Source organism: Phyllobates terribilis, unplaced genomic scaffold (assembly GCF_046119375.1).
Source record: "Phyllobates terribilis strain yellow unplaced genomic scaffold, ASM4611937v1 Scaffold_8__6_contigs__length_399053987, whole genome shotgun sequence".
Classification (NCBI taxonomy): Eukaryota; Metazoa; Chordata; class Amphibia; order Anura; family Dendrobatidae; genus Phyllobates; species Phyllobates terribilis.
The window spans coordinates 269,386,832-269,404,107 of NW_027362768.1; the positions used below are offsets into that span (position 1 = coordinate 269,386,832).

General features: G+C 52.8%; 1 pseudogene; it reads left to right on the forward strand.

Moving 5' to 3' along the window:
* Positions 1–16,358, forward strand: part of LOC141157733 (meiotic recombination protein DMC1/LIM15 homolog) — a 67,909-nt pseudogene extending 51,551 nt beyond the window's left edge.
* Positions 16,359–17,276: the final 918 nt, after the last annotated feature.

Sequence of the window (17,276 nt, forward strand, 5' to 3'; positions counted from 1 at the left end):
ATGGCGGTGATCCGGTCCGTGCCCAGGGAGTCAGACTAAGTGGCGCTGTATTAGCGGTAGATGTTGGACGACTACGCCACCCGTTGAGTACAGCTAAGGAGCTGCTGCTGCAGGGCAGACCGCTGAGGCCGGTGGTAGGATTGTGCAGCGTGATAGTATAACCCCCAACGGGAGGGGTATGGCCTCAGGGCAGCCGACGTGGATGATGGGGGTAGCAGGAACCACTCAGAGACGGTACGGTGTAGTTCAGGGTCTTTACTGGTGACAACGATAGACCCTCCCGGAGTACTGGCTAGCGATTGGGGCCTGGTCAGTCCTTGAGCAGATGGGATCTCCCCTGGCCAGGCGGAGTTGTAGGCCTCCCAAACTAACGATACTCTTCTGGCTACCTTGCTAGAAGCGGGTATAAGTAGCCCACGTCCCTGAGTGTACCGTGTGGTGCTCACCCGTATGGCCGGTGACTCGGGGCCTTCTAGTAGCTTCCGCTCCACGACGGCGGTGCTGGTCCCACGCGTGTGACCGTGCCTTCGGGTTTCTGGGCCAGAGGACCTGCAATCCCCTGCCGGTCGGTTTCTGCTGCTGGATAGGAGTTAGTCCCCACAGCCTCGGACTCCGGGTCCGGTGATAACTTCTCAGTCAGGGCGAGCTCTGCAGCTGCCAGCCCCTGACTCCTTGTAGCACTGCTCCCACAGAGCTCCTGATGTTCTTTCCTATATCTGCTTCTCTTCTCTGTCTCTACTTCTTCTCTACTCACTAACCCTGCCTCAGCCCTAGGTTTATATAGGGGAAGTTCTTCCCCTCCCAGGACTGGGCAGGAGGTGTGGCATGCACAGGATCCCTGACCAAGAGACCTCCCACCTGCTCTCAGACATAACATTGCCGTTACTGTGGAAACCAGACCCCTGGGGTGCCACATTCCCCCCTAGTGAAATTTAGTACTCCGGGACTAAACATATTTTTAGAAAAACATAACAAGGTATAAACAATAATAATACAATAAGAAAAACACATAAAGATGGTTACGGCGTGTCCGCAACCGGGTGCAGTCTTTGAAGAAAAGCAAGGTGTCCATTTCACCAAAACAGGGAGACGTAACCAGGTAGGGGTCTGTCCTGCCCCGAGTCCTTAACAGTCTTTAGTCCGTCCTGGGTTACGCTCCAACTATACATAAAGGATTCCCGGTAAATCCACCAAGGACTCCTATAAATAACTAGAAACACATAATTATACACAAGCAACAAGAAAAACAGGTAACCACAAATAAAACAATTTATACACTTCAAATCCTCCAACGTGCGGGTAACTGGCCTCTAGTGGCCCTAGTGGACCTACGGAGCTGACTGTCTAGCCCTGAACTACAGGGTGTAGGAGCTGTCAAGGGTAAACTGGGCAGCTGTCTACCGGCTCTTTGACTCACTAGGGGTACGGCAGGCTCACTGTAGTGCCGGCGTCCCTGCCCTCTGCTAGGCAGGGACGCTGCTCCCCTCACCGCTCTGCCCCGTGCCCGGCGTCCCTCTCCCGCTCTGCTGTCAGCGCGCGCTCCTTCCTGGCGTCCTCCTCCCGCTCTGCTCTCAGCGCGCGCTCCTTCCCGGCCCCTGTGCTCTTAAAGGGGCCGCGCGCGTCGTCCTAAGGAGTCCCCGGCCAATGGCCGGAGGACTTCATCATATATAAGGCACCTCCTCCAAAATGGAGGTGCCTGAGCAATGTTGTTTGCACCTGTGTCTCACCTGTGCTTCAGCCCTCAGGTCCCGTTGCCAGTTACCTGCCAGTTACCTGTCAGATTCCTGCCTGATTACTTGCTACCTGTCTGCTAGTCTGAGGTCCGACGGTCTGCCTTACTACTCCTGTCAGTCTGTCTAATGACCAGCCTGCCCGCTCACCTGGGAGCGCTTCTCCGCTACCTGCCTGCTTGCCTGCCCGGAGGCTCCGCTGTCACGTGCTGTGACCACCAGCTATTCCAGAGACTCTTGCCCGCTCACCTGGGAGCGCACATCAGCTACCTGCCTGCCTGCCTGAGGTCCGACGGTCTGCCTACCAACTCCTGTCAGTCTGTCTATGGACCAGCTTGCCCGCTCACCTGGGAGCGCACATCTGCTATCTGCCTGCTAGCCTACCTGGAGGCTCCGCCGTCACGTGCTGTGACCACCTGCCTGTCCAGTGACTCCTGCCCGCTCACCTGGGAGCGCTCATCTGCTACCTGTCTGTCTGCCTACCCGGAGGCTCTGCCGTCACGTGCTGTGACCACCCGCCTGTCCAGAGACTTCTGCCCGCTCACCTTGGAGCGCTCATCTGTCGCCTGTCCGCTGGTCTTCCTGGAGGCTCCGCCGTCACATGCTGTGACCACCCGTTCATCCAGAGACTCTCGCCTGCTCACCTGGGAGCTCTCGTCTATCTTCAGCCGCCACAGGTCGTACCAACCCTATACCTAGAGACTGCCCCGGTCACTTGCCGTGACCTCCAGCCCCGTTCACTCAGAGACTGTCCCGTTCACTCAGAGACTGTCCCGTTCACTCAGAGACTGTCCAGGTCACCTCCTGTGACTGCCTGCCTGGTCGCCACCCGCTCCCTTACAAGGACCGCCCCCTTGTATTGTAGCCCAGAGGTTCCGCCTCCCAGACCCGTTACAGTTTGCTCGGGCCATGGAACCCGGTGGCACCCAAGCTCCCTCGCTCTCGGACCTGTGTCATGAACTGTCCCGTCAAAGGTCCCAACAGGAGTCCATCCTGGGTCACCTGCGGAATGTCAATACTCGCCTGGATACTCTGACTGCTCCACCGACAACCTCCGCCAGTGCCATGTCTCGCAATCCGGCAGCTCCGCTGCCCACTAATACCATGGTATCCTACCCCGGACCCCGGCTTTCTGCACCTCCTCGCTTCGGAGGCGACTCCGTCCAGGCTCGGGGCTTCATAAATCAGTGCACCCTGCACTTTGAACTATTGTCCCACCAGTTTAACTCCGACCGAGCCAAAATTGCATTCATCATGTCCCATCTCACCGGGGAGGCTCTGGCCTGGCTAAATCCTCTATGGGAGAGAGGAGACCCCCTGGTGTCCAACTTGCCTGCTTTTCTCACGGCTTTCTGGAAAGTCTTCGACGAACCCGGACGGAAGACCTCATCCGCATCATCATTGCTACGCCTCCATCAGGAAAGCCTCACCGTGGGCCAATATGCCATACGGTTCCGTACCCTTGCCTCGGAGCTGGCCTGGGATAACGACGCTCTGGTTTCCGTCTTCTGGGAGGGTCTGTCCGGCCGTATTAAAGATGAACTTGCCGGTCGGGACATTCCTACCACTCTCGATGACTTAATAACTCTTGCCACCCGGATTGACCTACGGTTCCAGGAGCGTGCCAGAGAGGTCACCCGTGAGAGGAGGTTACTACGTCTAGCTCCTACTTTTCAGAAACCCGTCACTCCTTCTGTCTCTAACCAGGTACACCCTCCTGAGCCTATGCAGGTCGACCAGACCAAGATGGTCAAGACCCGTCAGGACTTACGCCGTGCCGAGGGGACCTGCTTCTACTGTGGCAGTAAGGAGCACCGGATCCGTGCCTGCCCGGAGAGGTCGGGAAACGCCTGTGTCTAGGTTCGCTCAGAGAGGTCCACCTAGACAAGAATAAATCCTCTCCATCCCTGCTGTTGTCAGTTTCAATCGTCTACGGGGAGAACCGTTATTTCGAACTAGCCCAACTGGACTCTGGAGCAGCCGGGAATCTTATTTCACAGTCCCTGGTAGAGAAATACCGCATCCCCACCAAACCTCTGGCTGTACCCTTGTCTGTGGCTGCCGTGGATGGGGGGCTCTTACCACGCCCCATCCAACTCATCACCGAATCCATTACTCTGCAGGTGGGAATGCTGCATTCTGAAAGTATCTCCTTTCATGTTCTGCCTGGACTCTCTCACGCCCTCTTGCTAGGTCTGCCTTGGCTCCAGAAACATGCACCCGTGCTTGACTGGCAGACCGGAGAAGTCCTTCGCTGGGGACAAGACTGTCATAAGACCTGCCTGGTCCCCGTCCATCCCGTCCGTCCCTCTCCTACCCCAGCTAATCTACCTGGACTTCCGATTCCTTATTGGTCTTATGCTGATGTCTTTAATAAAAAGGAGGCAGAGACATTACCCCCTCATAGACCATACGACTGTCCCATCGACCTGTTACCCGGTACTACTCCTCCCCGTGGGCGTATTTATCCTTTATCCGCTGCTGAGACCCGGTCGATGTCCGAATATATTGAGGAGAATCTGGCCAGGGGATCCATCCGGAAATCTACCTCCCCGGCGGGAGCAGGCTTCTTTTTCGTCAAAAAGAAGGACGGCTCTCTCCGTCCCTGTATAGACTATAGAGGCCTAAACCAGATCACGGTGAAGAATAAGTACCCCCTTCCGCTCATTCCAGAATTATTTGATCGTCTGAGGGGGGCTAGAATCTTCACCAAACTAGACCTCCGTGGGGCGTACAACCTGGTTCGTATCCGTCAGGGGGATGAATGGAAGACGGCATTCAACACCCGGGACGGCCACTATGAATACCTGGTAATGCCCTTTGGTCTCTGTAACGCTCCTGCCGTCTTTCAAGAGTTGGTCAATGACATCTTCCGGGACCTTCTCTACTCCTGCGTAGTGGTGTACCTGGACGACATCTTGGTCTTCTCTCCGGATCTCCAGACTCACCGGAGGGACGTTCGTCAGGTCCTGCTCAGGCTCAGGCAGAATCACCTCTTCGGTAAATACGAGAAGTGCCTCTTTGAGCAGACCTCGCTTCCGTTTTTGGGCTACATTATTTCTCAGACCGGCCTACGAATGGATCCAGAGAAACTGTCTGCCATCGAGAAATGGCCCCGACCGGAGGGGTTGAAAGCCATTCAGCGGTTCCTGGGCTTCGCCAACTACTACCGCCTCTTCATACCACACTTCTCTTCCCGGACTGCCCCAATTTCCGCGCTCACCCGTAAGGGTACTAATCCCAAACAGTGGCCGCCCGAAGCAGAAGAAGCCTTTCTTTCCTTTAAACAGGCCTTCTCTTCCGCCCCGGTGCTGCATCGCCCGGACGGCAACAAGCAGTTCTTCCTGGAAGTGGACGCCTCCTCCTCTGGAGCTGGAGCGGTACTTACTCAAAAATCTTCTTCCGGGAGGATGGTAACTTGCGGCTTCTTCTCTAAACTCTTCTCCTCCTCAGAGCGCAATTATTCCATAGGAGATCGAGAGTTATTGGCCATCAAACTGGCATTGGAGGAGTGGCGTTACCTGCTTGAGGGGGCTCTTCACCCGGTAATAATTTACACTGACCACAAAAACTTGGCTTACCTCCAGCATGCCCAGAGACTTAACCTGCGCCAAGCCCGGTGGTCCTTGTTTTTTGCTCGTTTTGATTTTGTCCTTCATTTTCGCCCGGCTGACAAAAACGTCAAGGCGGACGCCTTGTCTCGATCCTTTCTGGTATCTGATCTCGAGGAAGATCCGAAACACATCATCGATCCCGCCAGAGTAATGCAGGTGGCTCCCGTGAGTCTAAATCGTCTCCCTCCCGAAAAGACGTTCGTATCAGTACCTGATCGGGAGAAGATCCTTCACTGGGGTCACTCGTCTAAACTGGCTGGCCACGCTGGTCAGAAGAAGACCCTCCAGCTTATTTCCCGTCACTACTGGTGGCCTACCCTGCACAAGGATGTAATAGACTTTGTTTCTGCCTGTGTGTCCTGCGCCCGCAACAAGGTTCCGAGACATCTGCCAGCCGGTCGCCTCCTTCCGCTCCCAGTACCTGCTGCCCCCTGGCAGCATATTGCAATGGACTTCATAACTGACCTCCCACTCTCTGCCGGTTGTACGGTCATTTGGGTGGTCGCTGACCGCTTCTCCAAGATGGCTCATTTCGTTCCCCTACCAGGCCTCCCGTCTGCACCCGAGCTAGCTAGAGACTTTATTCGTCACATCTTCCGTCTTCATGGCCTGCCCCTCCACATCGTGTCGGATCGTGGGGTACAGTTCACCTCACGCTTCTGGAGAGCCACTTGTAAACTACTAGACGTCACCCTGGACTTCTCTTCCGCTTACCACCCACAGTCCAATGGTCAAGTGGAGCGGATCAATCAGAACCTGACCAGTTACCTCCGGCACTTCGTTAATGCCCACCATTCTGACTGGGTGGATCTCCTACCATGGGCCGAGTTCTCTTACAATAATCACGAGAGCGAATCCTCCTCCAAATCCCCGTTTTTTGTAGTCTTTGGTCAGCATCCTCGGATTCCTTTTCCTGTCTCCACCTCGGTGGACAACCCGGCTGCGGAATCTCTCGTTAGCAAATTTTCCTCCATTTGGGAGAGTACCCGATCCGCACTCCTTCAGTCGTCCGAACGGATGAAAAGACACGCTGACAAAAAACGCCTGGATCCTCCTCAATTTCGTCCAGGAGATAAGGTCTGGCTCTCATCTAAATATGTTCGACTCAAGATACCTTCTTACAAGTTAGGGCCTCGGTTCATCGGACCTCTGGAGGTCACCAGTCAGATCAACCCGGTGGCCTATAAATTGAAACTCCCGGCCAACTTACGGATCCCTAACTCCTTCCATGTATCTCTCCTCAAACCTGTGGTACTTAACTCTTTTTCCAAGTCTACAGGTACGCCTCCTGCTCCGGTTTCCGCTGAGGACGAGTTTGAGGTAGAGAACATTCTTGCCACCAAAAGGGTAAGAGGAAAGACCTTTTTTCTGGTAGATTGGAAGGGGTTTGGTCCTGAGGAGAGAACGTGGGAGCCCCGGGAGAACATCCATGCCCCTCTCATCCTAGCTAAATTTCTGTCTGGCCTAAAAAAGGGGGGGCCTAAAGGGGGGGGTACTGTAGTGCCGGCGTCCCTGCCCTCTGCTAGGCAGGGACGCTGCTCCCCTCACCGCTCTGCCCCGTGCCCGGCGTCCCTCTCCCGCTCTGCTGTCAGCGCGCGCTCCTTCCCGGCGTCCTCCTCCCGCTCTGCTCTCAGCGCGCGCTCCTTCCCGGCCCCTGTGCTTAGGGCGCGCGCGCGCTCCCCTCCTCTTAAAGGGGCCGCGCGCGTCGTCCTAAGGAGTCCCCGGCCAATGGCCGGAGGACTTCATCATATATAAGGCACCTCCTCCAAAATGGAGGTGCCTGAGCAATGTTGTTTGCACCTGTGTCTCACCTGTGCTTCAGCCCTCAGGTCCCGTTGCCAGTTACCTGCCAGTTACCTGTCAGATTCCTGCCTGATTACTTGCTACTTGTCTGCTAGTCTGAGGTCCGACGGTCTGCCTTACTACTCCTGTCAGTCTGTCTAAGGACCAGCCTGCCCGCTCACCTGGGAGCGCTTCTCCGCTACCTGCCTGCTTGCCTGCCCGGAGGCTCCGCTGTCACGTGCTGTGACCACCAGCTATTCCAGAGACTCTTGCCCGCTCACCTGGGAGCGCACATCAGCTACCTGCCTGCCTGCCTGAGGTCCGACGGTCTGCCTACCAACTCCTGTCAGTCTGTCTATGGACCAGCTTGCCCGCTCACCTGGGAGCGCACATCTGCTATCTGCCTGCTAGCCTACCTGGAGGCTCCGCCGTCACGTGCTGTGACCACCTGCCTGTCCAGTGACTCCTGCCCGCTCACCTGGGAGCGCTCATCTGCTACCTGTCTGTCTGCCTACCCGGAGGCTCTGCCGTCACGTGCTGTGACCACCCGCCTGTCCAGAGACTTCTGCCCGCTCACCTTGGAGCGCTCATCTGTCGCCTGTCCGCTGGTCTTCCTGGAGGCTCCGCCGTCACATGCTGTGACCACCCGTTCATCCAGAGACTCTCGCCTGCTCACCTGGGAGCTCTCGTCTATCTTCAGCCGCCACAGGTCGTACCAACCCTATACCTAGAGACTGCCCCGGTCACTTGCCGTGACCTCCAGCCCCGTTCACTCAGAGACTGTCCCGTTCACTCAGAGACTGTCCCGTTCACTCAGAGACTGTCCAGGTCACCTCCTGTGACTGCCTGCCTGGTCGCCACCCGCTCCCTTACAAGGACCGCCCCCTTGTATTGTAGCCCAGAGGTTCCGCCTCCCAGACCCGTTACACTCACTATAAGCAGAGGGTTGATCCTCCTGTTCTGCTTGTGTGGAGTCTTCTGCCTCCTGGACCGGCTGCTCTTCCAGCTCTTCCTGTTGCTCCATAGGCACTTGGGATGCTGGTTGGAGGAACGTGAGGACGGGTACCACAACTGCACCATTGACTTGAGTCCAGGACCGAGGGAAGTCTCCGAGCACAGTACTAACCATATCTTCCCTTTCCTCTACGGGTCGATGGTCTTCTTGTTCCTCTTCAGGGTTCCGTAGCTGTTCAGGACACTTCTTCAGGTGATCCCGGGATACAATGGCTATGGTCTCCCCTCCGTCTTTACTGATGGTACTGACCTTCGGGTTCTCGTGGCTTGAGGGCAGTACGGTGTACGGGTCCTTCTCCCACTGGTCGTCCAACTTGTGGAGCCGTCTTTTCCTCTTCAAGACCTGCTGTCCGGGTACCAGGGGAACAGCGGGAGCATACTGGTTGTAAGTTTTCTCTTGTCTTTCCCTAGCCTGACAGAGACTTCGCTCCACGCTCTCCTGTACTTTCCGGTACTGCTGCTGCCTCTCTGTGTCCCAGTCTGCTTCTGGTGAAGTGTCCTCGGGAGTCAGGACTCCCATTTCCAGGTCAACAGGTAACTTACCAGGTCTCGCCCTCATTAGGTAAGCCGGGGTACAGTTGGTGGAACCTACCAGGATGTGGTTGTATAGGTCCACTAGATCGGGCAGCTTCTCAGGCCACAGACTGCGTTCTTCCAGGGGCAACGTTTTCAGGAGATCCATTACCACCTGGTTCATTTTCTCACAAAGTCCATTAGTTTGCGGATGATAGGGTGTCGTCCTTATCTTCCGGCAGCCATACAGATTGCAGAATTCCCGGAAGACCTCCGCTTCAAAGGCAGGTCCCTGGTCCGTCAACACTTGGTCCGGGTACCCGTGTGGACGGCAGAAGTGCTGCTGGAAGGCTCTAGCTGCTGTTTGAGCCGTTAAGTCCTTAACGGGGACGACAACAACCAAGAACCGGGAGCAATGATCCACAATGGTTAACGCGTAGACGTAGCCACTTCTGCTTGGGGTCAGTTTTACATGATCCAAGGCTACCAGTTCCAACGGCTGCCGGGTGACGATGGACTGCAGGGGAGTCTTCTGGCTGGCACGGTCCTTCCTTCTTAGGTTGCACGGGCCACAGTCTCTGCACCACCTCTCGATGGTTACCCTCATGCCTACCCAGTGGAACCGCCCACGCAGCAGGAACTCCAGCTTCTTCCATCCGAAGTGTCCAGCCCCGTCGTGGTATGATTCCATCACCATGGCTGCGTCTCTCCGTGGCACCACTACTTGCCAGATTAGTTCATGCGTCCGGGAGTTAACCATTCTGCGGCACAACTTCCCCTTGTAAAGGAACAGTCGACTCTTCTCAGCCCACAGTTGCTTGGCTTCCTCCGGAGCGTCTGGGTCAAGGCGAGCCTCTGGCCGAGTCAGCATCTCCTTCACCAGCCGGACGGCAGGGTCACTGTCTTGCGTTTCCTCCCAGTTGTAGTGAGGCAAGGGGTTAAACGTAGCGGCTTGCTTACTCCTTACCCGATGGGAATACTGGATAGTCCCATGACGGTGGAACGCGGGGAGTTCGACTTCTTCCAGTCCCTCTGGATCTTCTCCTACGTCCGGTAGGTTTGGCATCCTGGACAGGGCGTCCGCGTTGGTATTGGAGCGTCCTGCCCGGTATTTGATTGTGAACTCGTAGTTGGACAGACGGGCCATCCATCTCTGCTCTAGGGCACCGAGTCTTGCAGTGTCCAGGTGTGTCAACGGGTTGTTATCCGTGTACACGGTGAACCGGGAAGAAGCGAGGTAGTGCTTAAAGTGTTCGGTGACTGCCCACACCACTGCCAGGAACTCTAGCTTAAATGAGCTATAATTCTCAGGGTTTCTTTCGGTGGGTCGCAGTTTTCGGCTGGCGTAAGCGATTACTCGTTCTTTCCCCTGCTGGATCTGGGACAGCACGGCTCCTAGCCCGATGTTACTTGCGTCGGTGTAGAGGATAAAGGACTGGCTGTAATCAGGGTACGCCAGGATTTCATCCCCCGTGAGGGCCATCTTCAGCTGGCGGAAGGACTCTTCTTCTAACTTCTCCCATCTGAAGGGTGGCTTCTGGTTCTTGGCCTTCCGGTACTGGCCTATCAGGAGGTCCTGCATAGGAGCTGCCTTTTTGGTGAAACCGGGGATGAATCTGCGGTAATAGCCTACCAACCCGAGGAACTGCCGCACTTCCTTTAAACTGGAGGGACTTGGCCATTCCTTAATTGCGGTGATCTTATCAGGGTCGGGAGCCACTCCATCAGCGCTCACCACGTGTCCCAGGTACTGCACCTTTGGTTTCAGGAGGTGACACTTGGAGGGTTTCACCTTTAGGCCGTAGCTTGCCAGAGCTTCGAACACTTCCGCCAGGTGTTTCAGGTGGTCCTCATACGTCTTGGAATATACGATGACATCGTCCAGGTACAACAGGACCGTCTCAAAGTTTCTGTGGCCCAGACAACACTCCATTAATCGTTGGAAGGTTCCTGGTGCATTGCAGAGTCCGAACGGCATGCAGGTAAACTCGCTAAGTCCCATCGGGGTGGTGAATGCGGTCTTCTCCCGGTCCGCCTCTGCTACAGGAACCTGCCAGTACCCACTAGTGAGATCCAAGGTAGAGAAGAAGTTAGCAGATCTTAAAGCAGCCAAAGACTCCTCTATCCTTGGTAAGGGGTACGCATCCTTGTGTGTGATACGGTTGATTTTCCGGTAATCTACACACATCCTCATGGTGTTGTCTTTCTTTTTGACTAAGACTAGTGGAGCTGCCCAGGGGCTACAGCTATCCCTGATCACCCCAGCCTCCTTCATGTCTCTAAGCATCCCCTTGGCGTGTTGGTAGTGTGCAGGGGGTACGGGTCGATACCTCTCTTTTATGGGAGGATGGTCTCCCGTGGGGATGTGGTGTTCTACCCCCTTGACTCGCCCGAAGTCTAACGGGTGTTTACTAAACACTCTCTCGTACTCTTGCACCACCCGATAGACTCCCTGTTTCTGGTGTGAGGGAGTGGAGTCAGTACCCAAATGTAGTTGCTGACACCAGTCCTCCATTGTTTTCTGAGAGCCGTTACCTTCCTCCGGGGAAGATGGAGGCAAGGGTTCTACGGACTGTATGGAATCTTGATTGATGGTATACAATTTGGCTAGCGTGGCATACCGGGGCAGGTACACTTCCCTCTTCCCGATATTTATTATGCGAACGGGCACCCTCCCATGGCGTACATTGACCACCCCCCGTGCTGTCAAAATGGTGGGCCTACTGTCTGAGTAAACTGGTTCTACCATTGCCTGGTAATCTCTACCTCTCAGACCAATAGCTGCCCGGCACCAAATCATCATTTCACTTTTCGGGGGCATGGCAATAGGGAAAGGGTCACACATTCGCACGCTACCAATCTCACCACCGGAGAGTTCTAGCTGTTGCCGTCGCATCAGTGCCCGGATCTCTTTCTGGAGCACTCGCTGCTGGCCGGAGCTGGCGTTCTTGGCAACCTGCTGTAAAAGGAAAATCACCTCTGCAAGACAATTTTCAATTACATTAGTTCCTAGAGTTATCTTTGGGTGACTCTCGTGTTTGTCAATGTCTACAATGATCAGTCCCTGTGCTGCCAGTTCGACTCTACCGATTTTAATGGTCACCTCTTTAAATCCAATCTGTGGCACGGGCTGACCATTGCTGGCGATGATACTCAAGTCGTCGTCAGGGTAGCGGGTGATATCCGAGTCATTCCAGTACTGCTTGAAGAGCACGTACGGGATGGTGGTGACCTGTGACCCGGTGTCCAGTAGGGCACTCATAGGAATGCCATCCAGTACCACGGGTAAGACTGGACGTCCTCCCACATATTTGTCGCGCCAGTTCGATGGGCCTGGTGATCTTTTTCCTGGGGGTTGGCCCTCTACCCCAGGTTGTGCCCGTTTAAAGGACAGTACCTTGCCATATGTCCGGGTTGATTGCAGCGGCGGCAGATGGGTCGTCCGTCCTCGTTGTATCGGTTGCTGGGTCTTCCTCTGGCCGGTGGGGTCCTCCTTGGTCGACGCCACGGGATGTCCTCCGGTCCGGATGCCAGCTGGATCTTCCCTGGAGTGGAAACCTGTAAAGACTGCACAGTTCGGGTTAGCGCAGCAACGCTTTTAGCTAGCTCTTGGACCTGATGGTGCAGGTCTGGAGCCGGGTCATTGTTCAAAGCCTGCGCATCAGCTCCCACAGGCCCTGCCGACAAGGGCGCCGCCTCCTGGTGGTAAGTGGTAGTGGGGCGTCTGGGGGTCACAACGCCACCTGGTGCCGGTTCTCGAAGCACCCGGATGGCTCTGTCCTTGAACTGTGCAAATCCCAGATGAGGGTCCTGTAAGGCCATTGCCCGCAACTGGGTTCGGTGAGCATTGCAATATAAACCCTCTATAAATTGTTCAGTCAACAGCCTGTCCTCGTCTCCCACGCCGTCAGGGTCGGTCTGCTTAATGGCTCTCAGGGCCTCTTGTAGGTTCAGGGCATAGTCCCTTATACTCTCATGTGCCCGCTGTTTGCACCCGTAGAATCTAAGCTTGATCTCGGCTGAGGTGCGGGTATCAAAGGTGTCCCTCAGCCGGGTTAGTATCCCTGCGACAGTCCTCCCCCCAGGTGGCCAGGACTTTACCTCCCTTTGGGCTGCTCCGGTTAATTGGGCCACCAGGATGCTCACTTTTTGCTCCTCTGTGAGGGGGTACACCTGGAAGAGGCTATCCAGCTTTTCTCTAAAGTCATGCAGGGTATGTGACTCCCCTGAGTACTGGGCTAGCCAGGCTGCCCCTGGGATATAGGGCATGGTGAAAGGCATGACCGCAACAGCGGTGGCGCTGGCGGGGGTTGAAGCGGTGAAGCTTTCCTCCGTATCCGACATCCTTCTCCCCCCTAGTGGACCGTGGCCTACCTTGCGATGATCCTCTTCCGTAGGCCGCGGCTCCGCAGTGGATCGTCAGGGTTGAGGACCTTCCGTCGCGCTCCTGTGACGTCGGCGTCTGCTGGGCTCCTTCCAGGACCTTACGCAACGTCCGGACGTGAGGCGGGGCTTCAGTTCTCGCACGCTTTCGGAGTCCACGCCCCTCTTCTTCCCGCGCGGCGTCCTCAAGATGGCGTCCAATGGCGGGAAAACTCCACGTATGGCGGGAAGAAGGCCGAAGATGGCGCCGGATGGCGGGAAAACTCCACCGATGGCGGGAAGGAAGCCGAAGATGGCGCCGGATGGCGGGAATCTTCACCACAGGTAAGTTTGAACAGTCTTTTTCAGGCACGCAGTACCCGGTGGTTGCGGGCACGAAATCCTGCCGACTACGCCAAAAGTTGACGCGCCCCTGGGCCTGTGTCGCGCTGCGTTGCGCATGCGGGAGCTTACCCGGAGCCGGATCTCTTGAGGGTTGTAGTCTCGTGGCGGTGATCCGGTCCGTGCCCAGGGAGTCAGACTAAGTGGCGCTGTATTAGCGGTAGATGTTGGACGACTACGCCACCCGTTGAGTACAGCTAAGGAGCTGCTGCTGCAGGGCAGACCGCTGAGGCTGGGGGTAGGATTGTTCAGCGTGATAGTATAACCCTCAACGGGAGGGGTATGGCCTCAGGGCAGCCGACGTGGATGATGGGGGTAGCAGGAACCACTCAGAGACGGTACGGTGTAGTTCAGGGTCTTTACTGGTGACAACGATAGTCCCTCCCGGAGTACTGGCTAGCGATTGGGGCCTAGTCAGTCCTTGAGCAGATGGGATCTCCCCTGGCCAGGCGGAGTTGTAGGCCTCCCAAACTAACGATACTCTTCTGGCTACCTTGCTAGAAGCGGGTATAAGTAGCCCACGTCCCTGAGTGTACCGTGTGGTGCTCACCCGTATGGCCGGTGACTCGGGGCCTTCTAGTAGCTTCCGCTCCACGACGGCGGTGCTGGTCCCACGCGTGTGACCGTGCCTTCGGGTTTCTGGGCCAGAGGACCTGCAATCCCCTGCCGGTCGGTTTCTGCTGCTGGATAGGAGTTAGTCCCCACAGCCTCGGACTCCGGGTCCGGTGATAACTTCTCAGTCAGGGCGAGCTCTGCACCTGCCAGCCCCTGACTCCTTGTAGCACTGCTCCCACAGAGCTCCTGATGTTCTTTCCTATATCTGCTTCTCTTCTCTGTCTCTACTTCTTCTCTACTCACTAACCCTGCCTCAGCCCTAGGTTTATATAGGGGAAGTTCTTCCCCTCCCAGGACTGGGCAGGAGGTGTGGCATGCACAGGATCCCTGACCAAGAGACCTCCCACCTGCTCTCAGACATAACATTGCCGTTACTGTGGAAACCAGACCCCTGGGGTGCCACATATGCCCGAGGCATAGCCCATAAAGGTTGTTTCCAATATAACAAAAGTGATAGCTTATTGCTTTGATATGCCTTCACTTTGTAACACCTAAATAACACCTAAAAGTAAGGTTCAATGACATAATCTATTACCACTGGAAATCAGTCTCATATTGTTCATATGAGTTTATATATTTTAGATCCAGCTTCAATAAATTAGCATAATGCTGCTCTAAAACCTAACTTTTGTCAATTTAAAACATTAAAAATGTGCATTCTCCTTTCAGTGATATATACAAATGCATATTCAATATTTGGTAACCCTCTTTTAATATGTCAACCACACACTGTATCATCTCTCATTGGAAAGGTGATAAATTGGCTTGGAGAATGTTTCTTTACATTTTTGAGATATCTATTGAGCATACTGTCTTAACCAATATAGATCTCAGTGTCTGATAAGCCTGTAACTAATATTAAAGTGGTTGTCCACTACTAGTGACGGCACCGTTTCAGCAGTTTTGGCACTGGCTCTCCAAGGGGCTCATGTGACATTGCTGTCACGCAATCCTTGTGGCCATTCAGCGCTGGCTTCACTCTCCTTCTCCTACGGACGTAATTGACATCCTGAGGAAGTGAGAGCTGCAACTGGTCTCTCACTTCCTCCGGATGTCTTGATTTGTGTACTTAATTAGTTGTGTACTTAATTAGTAGCATGACTCTTAAGGGAATACTGTATATTTAGGAATATGCCCATTAATTTTATTACACAATATAACCATATTTTAGAAGTGATTACCATATCTACAGTTAATACACTACATAGATGACATTACTGATTCTGCCAGTCTAACGGAATCCTGAAAGCTGAGGTCAATCAATGGTCACTGATTGGTCACGTGAAATAACTGTCATGGTACAGTCAGCAAATGCAGCGATTGCAGCTATCCCAGGAACGGAGCAGTTGCAGGAGATAAGTAATATTTTCATTTTATGATCGGCTGTGCAGCTATTATAAAGGGATTATCTCTGTGCTTAGTTGCAGGAGGCAGTTCGCTGCTGTAGATTGACAGATTGTCTATCTGTTGCCTCTGGTCTGAATTGAGCATCCTCTCATGCAGCTATCACAAGCAGTTTTGTCTTTGCAACATGGGAAAAGAGCAAGTTCACTGAGCCTGGTTGGATCCAGCGAAACGGTCATTTTCATAGCTGCACGAGGAGGCTATAAAGCATACATATATGTGTGCTTCTTACCTAGGTAACAGGCCACACCAAGACTGCAGGGTAGTCGGGAACCTAGGCAATGAGCTGTACACGATAGAAAAAAAATCTCTGCGTTCTTGAGAACAGAAAATAATTGTAATAAAAAGTAAATAGCAATATTGCTTGTTTTTACTACCACATTGCAATTGTAGCCACATACAGTAAAAACGTGAGACAACCTCTTTAAGAATGCGTTGTCCAGTAGTGGACAACCCTTTTAAGAAAGTGTGCACAACAGTCATCCCAAAAATTTAAAGAGACATTCCCCAATATTGAAAGGAGGAAGTATACGATCTACCAAACAAATTGATCACCTTCTCAATTAAAAATAATGTTTAACTTGTATAGCCGGCATAAGCCGCTGAGCCCAGTGAATGGCTATAGCAGCTACATGCGCTTGTACTCACGCCACCGCTACAGTCTGTAAACAATCACTGGGAGCAGCGTCTGAGAGCCATCACTAGAGCAGGGGCCAGTAAGTGGACCTCATTGAAGCCTAATGGATAAAAAATATTAACAGAAAACCCATTTTACTTTGACAAGTATGTTAAATCCTAAAATGAAAAATTAGAAGATATCAGTAAAAAATATTTCCTTTTTTCTGTTGACAGCCCTGAAATGCCAGAAAATGAAGCCACATTTGCAATCACTGCTGGTGGTATTAACGATGCAAAGGAGTGATACCTGATTTATACAAACTATTTAAAAAGGTTTAATATCTACTTGCAGTTTTCTAGTAATTTGATTATATAACTACTGCAGAAATGTTTTAACATATTTTTATTAATTGGTTCAATGGTTTAATTTACAAAAAAGGTTGGTCGTTTAAAGTAATTGTTTTATGTGTGTATTTATGCATATTTATTTATATGCTGACCATAGAAGTATTGTACCTTATAGTTAAACAATCTCTGTAGGATAACACAGGTTTCTTATATATGCAGAAGATATGGTGGTGCTCTGCATCAAATTGCTGTTTCAAGAAAAGATAAAAACCAAGATGGCTCTTGGCAAAAGTAAAATCTCTTTCTTAATACAAAAGGCTTAAAATAGCAGTACTTGCTGTTTAGAGATTTGTAAGCATTGTGGATTAATAAATAAGAAAATATTTTATTTTTGACAAGTGACACATCTTTTGTTATCTCTTGTTGGATTATTAATGTGTAGGTTTGCCTGTATAGATGACTTCTATAGACTCAAAACAGTGATAATATTCAAGAATTAAACAATTCAAAAAATTTTATTTTCATGCTTGATTGCTGTTCATCTTCAAAGAAATAAATAAGCCAAGTTTTACAGGCAGAAGATGCTTCAGGGAATTCTGGTTTCTTTTTTCACCAAGCGTCTTGCGTGTAGTTTTTTCAGTCATTTCCTGTGCGTTTTTTTCTGATGGTTCTGGCCACTGACATGTTTTCCCATGGTTTTTGTGACATCTTTTGTACTGTCGTTTTCCGGTTGTTTTTTTCACTCCATTGAATAATGAAGAAACCGCTAGTGTTTTTTTAAAGCAAAAACAATGTCAAAATGCTTCAAAAAATGTCCGGGCATCGCTTTACTTTTTACATTGATTTGTGTTGTATAGTACAGTGTGGCTTCCGA